The sequence below is a fragment of the Dermacentor silvarum genome, chromosome 1 (genome assembly GCF_013339745.2).
Source record: "Dermacentor silvarum isolate Dsil-2018 chromosome 1, BIME_Dsil_1.4, whole genome shotgun sequence".
Classification (NCBI taxonomy): Eukaryota; Metazoa; Arthropoda; class Arachnida; order Ixodida; family Ixodidae; genus Dermacentor; species Dermacentor silvarum.
Genome location: NC_051154.1, coordinates 138,381,591 through 138,391,808, shown reverse-complemented (window position 1 = coordinate 138,391,808; position 10,218 = coordinate 138,381,591). Strand labels below are relative to the sequence as shown.

The 10,218-nt window shown below is 45.7% G+C and overlaps 1 long non-coding RNA gene across 1 annotated transcript in view; it reads left to right on the top strand.

The window, feature by feature from the left end:
• The first annotated feature begins 7,471 nt into the window (after nt 1-7,471).
• The window catches only part of LOC125942674 (uncharacterized), a 34,426-nt gene continuing 31,679 nt past the window's right edge, over nt 7,472-10,218 (top strand). Inside the window, exon 1 of the long non-coding RNA XR_007465302.1 lies at nt 7,472-7,583. This is a non-coding gene — a long non-coding RNA (uncharacterized LOC125942674). The remainder of the gene's footprint in view (nt 7,584-10,218) is intronic.

Below are 10,218 nucleotides of genomic sequence, written 5' to 3'. Positions count from 1 at the left end.
CCCCACGCAATATGCATCCCCAGCGCAACGTGGAAAGAAGGAAGGCCAGGGCCGTGGCGCTCCTACGCCGGGCGACAGAACTCCCTGGCGGCAGCTGCTTCGTTGACGCGGCCCAATATGGCAACAGCAAAAATTTCGCAGTAGTGTCCATCAACCACAAGGGTTCGACCGTTAACGCAGCTTCGGTACGAGGCACGTCGTCATGTGCTGCCGAGCAAGTGGCCATTGCCTTGGCTCTCCTGGACGAGAAACATGCCAACATCTTCAGCGACTCCAGGGCAGCCATCCGCGCCTTCAGCGTTGGCGCCGTGTGTAAAGAAGCCTGTCGCATCCTCGACGGTAAAAGCATTGCCACCCACACTCTCACGTGGTTCCCCGCTCACATGGAATCCATCATGGGAGGCCCCACAAACCTCAACGAGCTGGCCCACTCCAAGGCGCGAGGTCTCGCTTTCCGCGACCATGGAGAACTCCCCGGCCAGCCAGGAGTGGTGGAGAACAGAGATCAACCGACAACATACAATGAAATTACGCAGTACTTTTATCTCGGCAGGAGAGACTTTCCCCTTCCTCACAAGAAGTTAAATAGAGCGCAGACATTGACCCTCAGATTATTGCAAACAGGCTCGTATCCCAGCCCGGCTTTATTACACAAGCTTTATCCCGACACTTATGCCAGTAGTTCTTGCAGGCACTGCAATGACTTCGCTAGCTTAGACCATATGCTCTGGCGTTGCCCCTCGTTACGAGGCACGGAACAAATAAATGAGGACAAGTGGCTCTCCGCTATCAAGAGCCCCGATGCCGGGGCGCAACTATGGGCTGTCCAGAGGGCCCACGATGCGGCGGTCGGGCATGGCCTGACTGTCCCAACGTGGGAGCGGCCCGCTGCGCGCTGAGTCGCGTACCTCAGGACGTTCATTAAAGTTTTCCATCCATCCATCCATCCATAGACATCTTCTATACCCTTGGCACAGAGATTTTTGCCAATTCCCAAAATTTGAAGTGGCCTTCACGAGGCTGCGCTGTCGTATCCCTACGTTAAGTTTTGCTTAAACAGGTCTGGTCTGGTCCCTCACCATTATGCTCATTCTGTGGCGGAGACAATATACTATTTCTTGTTGTCTTGTAGGCGTTTTTCTGCAATAAGGAAAAGACTACTAGAATTCCCGCTTCGCAATATTGGCCTAGATTAATCGGCGCCTGTAATCCTATCTTTTGGAGACTCTATTATTGGGTTCAGCCACAGAAATGCTTCCTTGGTAATCCAAAATTATCTCATTGAATCACATCGTTTACCATGCTAAACTTATTGTCACCCTTCCCACCATAGTTTTCTTTTATTCATTTGTATATTTTTTACCTATTAATAATTAGTTTTTTTTCTCCTTTCACAAAATGTTCCTTTCTAAGCTCCAGTGTTCTAATCGTTAATTCCCTTGTTTTTATACACCAAATATAGCACCTGATTCATGGCCAATCTCCCACTGTGGGTATGCGCCACAACCACTCAGGTCAACAACAACAACTGATCCCTGTGGTGCTCCCCTCGTCTGTTTATTTGTGCCCGATGTAACCACATTCTGGAAACAAAATATTTGTCTATCGGAAAGGAACTCTTGTACCCAGATAACTATAACGTTAGCCAAGATGTTGGATGCTAAGAAAGATAAAAATACTGTCACCCCATCCACTGGGGTGGAGATGGAGGACCAGCGAAGCTGTACTATGGTGGAAATTATGTATTTCCAATTATGACGATAAAGATGTGATGGTGAATTGGTTATTTGAACTATTAAAGAAGGAGAAATAAGTATGATCAGGTTGTTTTCATTTATGTAGTGACCACAGGGACCATGGCCTTATGGTCGCTACTGTACACCGCTATAGGCTGTACGGCAAAGGTTGGCACGTTCTTCATAAACACGTCACCAACGCCGCGCGCGTTCCGTGCGAACGCGGGCAAAACGCCGCCGCCATCGACAACAGTTCTGCGCGTTGCTGACGTGCGCTGTCAAAACGATGGCGTGAGCAAGCGCGCCTTCAGCAGCGAGCGAAGGTTCATGCGGTGTATCGGTTCAACGGAAACTAAGCGGCTAAAGCTTAGCGCATACAAAAATAGGAGCCGTGTTGCAGATCGCTTTCAAGATACGGTGCGCGCGATCGCACGTCGCCGCGCAAAGTACAATTACGCAGTTAATTGCTCGCAGAGGAAAAGCCGCACTCCCTCCCTACCGCGCTGCCTTTCCGCTTTCCTCCTTTCGCGTGGGTGATTGAGTCGCCAGTTCCCCTTGCGCCCGGTCGCAAGATACGCATTTGGTGCCGCCGCTCCATCCCTCCCGTGCCCCCACAGCCTTTCGTGCGACGGAAGAAGTCGCGTTTGCTCTCCGCCGTGCGTTCCCTCCCTGTGAAAGCGCGCGTCCCTCGCGCACTTTCACTCGCACATACAGCATACGGCCAATGAGAGTTTTTTTCTACACGCAGAGACGACCATCGGAGACTGAGCCCTTAATAGCTTCGCTGTGAAATCACGATGCAAGATATGATTATAAGACCTGCGGCGTTCGGTCGATCGTTTGAATTCTTACGACCGAATCCAGTAGGACTTATAATCCTATCTTGCACCGTGAATAAAATTAAACTTTGTTAGACACCCCTTTATTATTAAAATTTCAACTTTATTAGACACGCCTCCATATATATATACGGCGTGTCTAATAATCAGAAATGGTTTTGGCACGTAAAACCCCAGAAAGAAGAAGAAGAAGTAAAAAAAGTTGTCGCAGTTTCACCCGAAAGGCGAAGCATCAATTGCGATAGCAAATTTGAAGAGAGCTATCCGGAGTAATGATAGCAGCTTTATCAGCTGTATAAACTTGGACATGCAGCAGCACCGGCAACACGCAGAACTGTTGTCGACGCCGTCAGCGTTTTGCCCGCGTTCGCTCAAAATGCGTGCGGCGTTGGTGACTGTTGCCGGAGCCTCTGATATAAATAGGCACTTGGTGCCGCAGCTAAACGTCGCCTCCCTTCCCTCCCCCTCCCCCCCCCCCCCACGGCGTTTCGTGCGTCGGAAGAAGGCACGTTTGCTCTACATATATGGTGATTGTAGAGGAGGAAAGAGACGCCTACTTCTGCAGCCCTTAAGGAAGCACAGCGCAGAACGCGCGTTTGTTCTCCGCCGTGCGTTCACTCCCCGTGAAAGCGCGCGTCCCTCGCGCCCTTTCACTCGCACATACAGCGTTCGGCGCGCGGCGACGATTTCATCTCCATTGACGTCATACGGAACCTCACGGCGACGGCGACGGCGACGCCGACGGCAGAAATCTGCTTTTGAATGTCCATATAATTGCTATCGCAATAAAAATGTGGCAAAACCGGAGAATGAACTGATGCCTGTGGCACTCCTCTCGACCGTTCATGTGTACCCGATGTAACCCCATCCTGGAAACAAAATAATTGTCTACCAGAAAGGAACTCTTGTACCCAGATAACTATCGTGTCTGCCAGTTAACGTTAGCCAAGTTGTTCGAATTTTTTTTTTTTTTTTTTGCTTCGAATAGTTTTGCTAACGCTAGCTGGGACACCATATATTAGCCCCGAGAACGACCTACAGGGGCACTGCGAGCGCCGCTCGCGTGACGTCAGGGCACGGACTCGCGCCTGTCGTCTGCTGCCGTTCGGGCGCTGTCCGGGCGCCTTCTCGAGTGTTTCCGTTTGTTCGCTGTCGTTCCCTATGATTGTATACTTATGGCGGCCATCTCAAATATATTTTTACTACGTCTTCAATCGCGCAAACGTATTCAAAGAGCTTATTTCCTAGACGACAATTTATTTATCTAGGGCAACGCTTCAGTGCCAGCCGAAGGAGCTCAGACCAGCCCATTGCGTGTTTTTCATGCGCGGATCTAGACTTTGCAGATTGAGGGACTAATAAAAAAGCATAAATAGCACGTGACTAATAAAAGCATATGCGCATAAACATAGCACATAAGAATCCAGTTAGGATACCATACCTGCAGTGGTGCAACGAGCATGTCACTATGTCTGCTACATATGACTGCTACATTTACCTTGATTTTAACCCATTAAAACGCATTTGCTTATGACGAGTGGCTCATGGTATATTATCTAATTTTTCATTTCTTCACAGAAACGCTCGGCAGTAACACGAGGACCTGGAGTTCTCGCCGCTAATAGGGTGTTTCACGTAACTTGGGCCAAGCTTTAAAAATATGAATATGCCACGTAGCTGCACAGAACCAAGGTAATGTTGTCAGCCGTCGCACGGAGATATTAAGGTTATATTTTGTATTCAGTTTAGATTCAACCAGCACCACTTGTTCCTTTAACGCCTTTTTAAAATTAGGCCGTTGTTCGCCGGTTAATTTCAAGTGGCGGTAATTTGAAGTAAAGCTAATTGAGGCTTACAGCTATTTGCAGAATACGCAAAGGAATGTACCAATATTTATTCACTGTTCCGTGCTGCACGTTCACCTCACTTGTGCTATTTACTGCTGCTTGTTTCTTGAGGAACAGACATCACGAATATGTTTGGCGAACTGACACAGGCTGCTCGGCCCAAATTTTTTAGTGAAATATTCCTTTTGGACCGTATGGCTGCAGCTGGAAAGAAGCCGAAGCCTCATTCATTAGCAGTATGAGGCTTATTGAAAATATCATTATTCCCCTGTGGAGTTCAAAAATCAAGTGAATCAGTTTGAGGCTTGTGGTGTCTTCTCTATGAGGCGGGTATGTGAGGTTCTCTTTTATGTACTCACGAAGCGAATACTTCTCAATTTGGGGGTGTAGTTAAACAACGCAGGATAGAGACATGGTGAGGCAGAAGGCGTTTAAATTTTCCTCTTTAGTGCAGCCTAAGCTGCGCTGTATAGCCTCGAGTATACCTTAGGCATTGCAATTGGCGCTTAAAGAACTGCTTCATGGTTTCAATTCGAAGTTGTAGAGAACTGATGGGGTTTCGCGAATAATGCGTGCCTCGCCATAACCACAGTCGGTAGATTTAGTTGCGTAAGGGCTGTGCCATGATGTCGACAAAGGCAACTGAGGGTATGAAACATTTTCTCGCGTGCAATTGATAGGCTCTCGATCTTAACCACGAAACTCTTCTTTCAGGTGATTGCTGTTATGGTATTCGTGAAGTATATGCATACTATACGTGACGCGCCGTCGTGTTAACAGCCATGAGCAATGCGTTTTCTGGGTGCCTGTTTCAGAGAACGGTGAAAGTATTAGCAAGCGTTTTCATGCAAAATGCGCGCCTAACTTTTCCTTTTACGCATTAATAAAGTAGCCATATTTGACTAGAACAACTCACCATAGTAATAAGAATCATCATAAAAGATTCGCTGTGCAGTTTCCTTCTAACACGCAACTATATTATTGACATCAAATACCAATACCAACATTTTTCTTCCTTGTAAAATGCAATGTCTCTCATAGCTAAGCACTAAGGTAATGTTAAGTGTTTTGCGGAGCATCATACACAACTTCGTGTGTTGAAATTGCAGACATCTTTTTTACGCAAAGTTTATGGACAGACACTGCGCATATACGCATTGCAAACCAGTAGACCCCTTCAATGCTACATAACTGGCGATATCCACGCCGCAAATTTTCACGACTCGCGGTTTTGAAGAAGAAACTGCCGTTCAGGCATGACAGTAAAAAGAAGCCGACATATCTGTCAATAAGTACGGCTCGAGCCACCAATACTCCAAGCATGCACGAAGGGAACGAGCGCGCGCAGCAGCCGAGCGAGCGCCGTCCTGGCCGTGACGTCACTCGTAGAGGGCGCCACTCCAACTTCTCGCCGCTAATAGGGTGTTTCACGTAACTTGGGCCAAGCTTCAAAAATATGAATATGCCACGTAGCTGCACAGAACCAAGGTAATGTTGTCAGCCGTCGCACGGAGATATTAAGGTTATATTTTGTATTCCGCCTAATTACATAATTAGTTTTAATTATTCGATCGAATTCTCAAATATTATAATTAGATGAAAAGTGTCAATGGGAAAATTGTACAGCAACATGAAAATCTCCCGAGACGTACAGCTTTCTGTAGCTCAATACGTGCTACATAAAAGTGTTTTGCGTGAAAAAATACCGCGAATACACGAAAAATTGTCGCGCAACCGGCCGCTCGAGGCACTTTGTGTGTATTCGCGGGCTTCTTTCACGCTCGGAAAAACACTTTTAAGGCGAAAGCGTTAGGTGTCTATGTTGGCGGTGCCCTTGGTGGTGACCTTGCGGTGACGATGGCGAGACTGCGCCGTAACGAAAAATGTCCGACACCGCAAAGAGTAAAAGCACGTCTAAAAATGCTTTGATTGACGCCACGGGGAGGTTACAAGAACCTCTTGTAACCAAAGTAAATTAGTGGCTTTGAAAAGAAAATTTGGTAAATTTCTGTATGGGTGGGAACCGAATCCGGGCCGCCGCGGTGCAAGACGAGCCCGCTTCCCTGGAGCCACGGCTGCTCCCCTGTACTGACTTTGTGCCTAGTGCGTGCCTGAATGCAGGCGTCACATGGTCACAGAGACGCGATCGTGCCACTGCTCGCGCGTTCGTCGTCGTCTTCTTGCACAGATGGCAGGCTTTCTCTTTCACGTTTTCAAAACGTGTAACACTTGCTTACTTTTTAGTTTCAAAATATATTATAGTTAAAATTATAATTATTTGTAATTATCTATTTTCTTGATATATTCCCAATTATCTCAGTTGTTTTCTCGAAATTACTAACCACCTTCTAATTCTATCCGCATCATGACCAATCCACACATAGTGGGTATGAGCCAGTGAAACGAACAAATTTATGAGAAGAACGCTTCGATGGCTGACGTCGTGAGTAGTCACTAGCCGGTTCCTTCGGGTTAGGCCGTGGGCGCGTAGCCAAAGTGTAGCAGCAACCTCCCGGCGGCCGTGTGGTAAGTAGTCAGGCAACAGATCGGCCTGCGTTACATACCATCAGAATTCGTGGTGTCTCCCGCTCGGCTGTTGTGCTGTGTGGCTGCTCTGACAATGGCGACTACACAGGCGCAGGTTGGGGTTCCATGGGATCTACCTGGCACAAGAACGTCCACAACCAAGGTGTCTTGGCGGCTGGAGCGGACTGCTGGGATGAGGACACCATCGAGAAGGAGCAGCTCACTTTCATCTACGGGGGCGTCCGCCATTCGGAGCGTGGCAAATCAGGGAGTAGCACCGCCGGCCATACATACTTCGAGTGCAACCAAGAAGGGCATATGAGCCGGGACGGTCCACTGCTGACCACGACGCCGCGGCCGAGGCTGTTTCAAGTGTGGCGAAGAAGGCCACATGAGTAGAGATTGATTTGCAGACACTTGGGCGGGACACACCGAGAACGATTGGTGTGCGGACAAAATATGTGTTATGTGTGTATTTTGTCGTTAAATGGTTCCTTTAGATTTGTATAAAGTATTGTTATGCCTTTTCTTTCGTACCTATATCACGCTATTCAGAAGCATAAATGTTTTCTTATGACTTGCACTAAGCTCGCATTCATTTTCCACGTTCGCACATGGAATTCATATTTTCGTACGTAAAAGTGTTACGCATATATAATGAATTTTTGCACCGTTCCAAGCGGTATCAACAACGTGCAGCACGCCCATAAGCTTTTTTGTGGGCATTGAAATAAAATGAATACAAACAAATTTCATTAATCGTGCGCCATCAGCGGTACATATATCCAAGCGTAATGAAAGATTTATGAATGAAAGGCATTTAAGTATAGTTTTTGTTATGAAAGAAAAATCAGGAAGAATATTGAAAACCAGACCATTTAGTGAGGACCGTTGTGAGCGAGTCAGCGGATTCATTTAAGAGGATTCCAATATGTCGGGGGGCCCAGACAAAGCGGATTTAAGACAAACTGTCCGGGACAAGTGTCGAAAATGTGCTCAGCAGGTATGACCGCTTAGTAGAAGTTTACTTTTGTACAGACCGAATGCGCATCTGTAAGACTTACTATAAATTTCGGACAACCCAATTTTCTGATGGCCAAGATAATTGCCAGAACTTCTGCCAGTAATATTGGGGTGAAATGAAACAAATGGAGCGCAAAAGACCAGTTAAGTGATTGGGAAAATGACAACTCCGGCATTTTCTAAACTTTGAGTTGCGTCCTAGAAATAACAAATTTAGAATGAAATTGACCGAGATTATCTTGAAGGGGTCCTTCAGGATGCACGCTGGAAGGAGTTTTGCGTGTTTTGGAAAAATATAATGAAAAATCAATTCAACCTTCAGCGAACTTGCTCTTGGAATAATCAGGCACGGTAGTCTAACTTCAAGTTTCAATAACAGTGCCAGAACAAAAATAACCTGCGGCTGTCGATAACGCCCCCAACATGTTTTGAAAAATGAATCGGGAGTAGTAATGAAAACGAAATAAATGTTGGAGAGAGGTGCACAGTAAAGCTTCAGGCAAGTCATGACAGAAAGTTGCCTAAATCTGGAATCAAGCGGAATAATTCGAGCCTCCAGAAGAAGCGCAGTGTTAGCCACAAAACTTGGCAGCCCGAGACAAAGACGCAGAGCTTGCCTTTTTAGTAGTATTGTTCAGAAAAATGTTATTGTAAAATTTTGTATGATGTGTTAATGTCCCGCGATGAGGAGAGAAATGCAATGTCACCGGCATAGGGATAGAGTTGAACATCCTGATCAACGTGGACGGACCCACCGCGGTGGCTCAGTCAGGTAAGGCGTTGTGCTGCTGAGTACGAGGTTGTGGGATCGAATCCCGGCCGCGGCGGCCGCAAAAACGCCCGTGGACTTGTATTGTAGTGCACGTTAAAGAACCCCAGGTGGTCAAAATTAATCGGTAGCCCTCCACTACGACGTACCTGTACTATGGTGGTAATTATGTATTTCCAATTATAACTATTACGATGTGATGGCGTAATTGGTTATTTGAGCTATTAAAGAATGAGAAATATATATGATCCGGTGGTTTTCTTTATTTAGTGACCACAGGTACTATGGCTTCACGTTCACTACGGTACACCGCTGTAGGCTGTACGACAAACGTTGGCACGTTCTTCATAAACACGTCACCAACGTCACGCGCGTTCAGTGCGAACGCTTCGAAACGCCGCCGCCGTTGACAAAAGTTCTCTGAATGCTTCGTTGATTGACTGTGAAGTACCAGAAACACTCTGGTGTAAAAAAACTCGTGAAAGTACTGTTTTCCTTATCGGAGTTGTATATCGGCTACCCTCAAGCTCCCCTGAGTTTCTCGAAAACCTGAACAAATTTTTATATTATCATGTAAATGCGAACACTATGTTGGTAATGACTGTGGATTTAAACCTACCGTATATAAACTGGAAAAATGTTTCGTATAGTGGTGTGGAATCAGTAAGCGCTGAAAAAATACTAGACATTATGTTTACGTAAAATTTGAAACAAATCGTGCTTGAAGATACCAGAATTACACCGACGTCAAGGTCAGTACTTGACTTGGTGTTCCTATCAAGTAAATTAAATGATTACAATGTGACGGTAGAAGATGGTATATCGGATCACAGGATGATCTGTCGCGAAGTGCCTATCCGAGCAACTAAGAAAGTGAAGAGCTAAGTGCCAGTAAAAATTAAGGACTATGCTAGGGTTGATGACACTTGGATTCTTGATTTTTTTAGAGATTCAATTTGATACTTTCAAGAGTACCGCTGGTCTAAAAACAGTAAAATAATTATGGCAAGAATTCAAATGTGTTAAAAGTCATTGCATGGACAAATATCTTCCATCGCGGGTTAAAAAAACAAAGCAAACAAGTCCTTCGATCACCCAAGCTATATTTCATATCAAAAGAAAAACTAAGAGATGGCGTGAAAGGAACACGTCGCCAGTGGTGTTGGCCAATCTAAAAACTGAACTCAAGCGTACTTTGGCTAAATCTAAAAAACATTCTTTGAAAAAAAAAAAAACTCAGTGATTTCCTTAGGTCCTCACGCAAAAAAATGGCGATATTTTAGCGACAGAAAAGAAATGGTTGAAAAAATTTATGTTGGAAGGGACATTATAAGAGGAAAGGATGAAATAGCAAACCATCTTAACAATTTTTTCGAATTTGTATTTGACGTCCCAGAAACTACTGTGAGTACAGAAGACTTATTCCCCCTACTGTTCCAATGGAAACACTTGAAATCACCCAGCAAGGGATATTTCAG